Here is a 2,337-nt window from a genome sequence, read left to right as displayed (position 1 = left end):
GTGTCCTGAGGCAATCTCTTGAGATATAAAAAACAGAAGTGAGCAGTGAGACAGGGGGACCTCATACCATCAAGAAAGCAGTGCCAGGAGCAGAGCGCATCCTTTGGACTGGGGTCCCTGTGCCGAGAAGCTCCTAGTCTGGGGGAACACTGATGAGAAGGCCAACAGAGAGAGAAAGACTTCCCCTAGAGCTGACACCCTGAATGTGGATTTTTAGCCTACTTTGACTGTGAGGAAATAAACTTCTCTTTGTTAAAGCCATCCACTTGTGATATTTCTGTTATAGCAGCACTTGATGACTAAGACAGGACTAGTCAACCAGGGTTCGATTGCTGGCTCTGCCACTTAAGAAGTGAAACCTTGGACAAGTTACACTGTCTGTCTATCCATCCATTTCTTTGTAACATGGGGTCAATAATGGTACCCCAACATTGGATTGCTGTGAAGTCTAAGTGAGCTAAAACATGTAAAGCGCTTAGCACAAGACCTGGTATCTAGTAAACACTAAGTATACTTTAGAATCAAGAATATAAAGGACCTAGTGGAGGAGCCCTGGTGGCACAGTGGTTAAGAGCTATGGCAAGCTACAGCTGCTACCAAAAAGTCGGCAGTTCGAATCCACCAGCTGCTCCTTGGAAACCCTATGGGGCAGTTCTGCTCTGTCCTATAGGGTCAACTATAAGTTGGAATCGATTCAATGGCAACGGGTTTGGTTTTTTTGGTTTAATGAAGGTATGAGGAACCCTGGTGGTGCAATCGTTAAGTACTTAGTTACTAACCACAAGGTTGGCTGTTCAAACCCACCAGCCACTCCACAGGAGCAGGGAGACCTGGTAATCTGCTCCTGTAAAGATTCAGCCTAGGAACCCCTATGGGGCAGTTCTCCTCTGTCATTTAGAGTAGCTCTGTGTCGGAATTGATTCAACAGCACACAACAGCAACAATGAAGGTATATCCATGGAAAATGCAGGTGTACACACTAAGTGCAAAGGGTATTTGTGACAGATGTCTCAAAGAAAGTTAAGTCTAAACCATCAATGATTGAAGACAGAAGCAACGGCCTAATACTTTTACGAGAACCCACGTGCCTACTTTTCTGAAAAGAAGAATTCCATCTGTGTAATTCAACAGAAAAATAACTTGGGTGAATAAATGGTAAGGGAGGCTGCCAAAGAAAGGTAGTGGAGGAAGGCCAAATGAGGTTGGGGTATTAAACCAGGTGTTTAAATGTTCCCTGTTTTAGGAAGTCAGTACAACTGGACTAAACCAAAGCTAAGAAGTTCCCTGAATACAGTGAAACACTTCAAGGAACAGAGTAGCAGGGGTGGGGGTCTGGGGACCATGGTTTCAGGGGACATCTAGGTCAGCTGGCATAACAAAGTTTATTAAGAAAATGTTCTGCATCCCACTTTGGTGAGTGGCATCTAGGGTCTTAAAAGCTAGCGAACAGCCATTTAAGATGCATCAATTGGTCCCAACCCACCTGGAGCAAAGGAGAATGAAGAATACCAAAGACATGAGGAAAATATTAGCCCAAGAGACAGAAAAGTCCACATAAACCAGAGACTTCATCAACCTGACACTAGAAGAACTAGATGGTGCCCTGCTACCACCAATGATTGCCCTGACAGGGAACACAACAGAAAGTCCCTGACAGAGCAGGAGAAAAGTGGGGTGTAGAACTCAAATTCTAGTAAAAACACTGGACTTAATGGTCTGAGACTGGAGGGACCCCTGAAGACATGGTCCCTGGACTCTCTGTTAGCCCAGAACTGAAACCATTCTCAAGGCCAACTCATAAGACAGTGATTAGACTGGACTATGAGACACAAAATGATACTCGTGAAGAGTGTACTTCTTAGCTCAAGTAGATACATGAGACTAAATGGGCAGCTCCTGTTCAGAGGTGAGATGAGGAGGCAGATAGTGTCAGGAGCTGGTTGAATGGACATGGGAAATCAGGGGTAGAAAGGAGGAATGTGCTGTCACAGTATAGGGAAAGCAATTAGGGTCACATAACAATGTATGTATAAATTTTTATATGACAGACTAACTTGAATTGTAAACTTTCACTTAAAGCACAATAAAAATAAAAAGAGGAAAGGGAAGCTAGCAGAGAGGCGGGTACCTCATACCATCACAAAAGCAGTGCTGGGAGCAGAGCGGGTCCTTTGGACCTGGGGTTCCTGTGCCAAGAAGCTCCTAGTCCAGGGGAAGATTGATGAGAAGGACCTTCCTCCAGAGCTGACAGAGAGAGAAAGCTTTCCCCTGGAGCTGATGCCCTAAATTTGGACTTCTAGCCTACTAGACTGTGAGAAAATAAATTTCTCTTTGTTA

General features: G+C 44.6%; 1 protein-coding gene across 2 annotated transcripts in view; it reads left to right on the top strand.

The window, feature by feature from the left end:
* The window catches only part of CCDC148 (coiled-coil domain containing 148), a 293,851-nt gene that overhangs the window by 283,774 nt on the left and 7,740 nt on the right, over nucleotides 1-2,337 (top strand). The window lies entirely within an intron of this gene.

The sequence above is a fragment of the Trichechus manatus genome, unplaced genomic scaffold (assembly GCF_000243295.1).
Source record: "Trichechus manatus latirostris isolate Lorelei unplaced genomic scaffold, TriManLat1.0 scaffold00036, whole genome shotgun sequence".
Classification (NCBI taxonomy): Eukaryota; Metazoa; Chordata; class Mammalia; order Sirenia; family Trichechidae; genus Trichechus; species Trichechus manatus.
The sequence above is the reverse complement of the archived record's forward strand: the minus strand, read 5'-3'. Positions and strand labels throughout refer to the sequence as shown.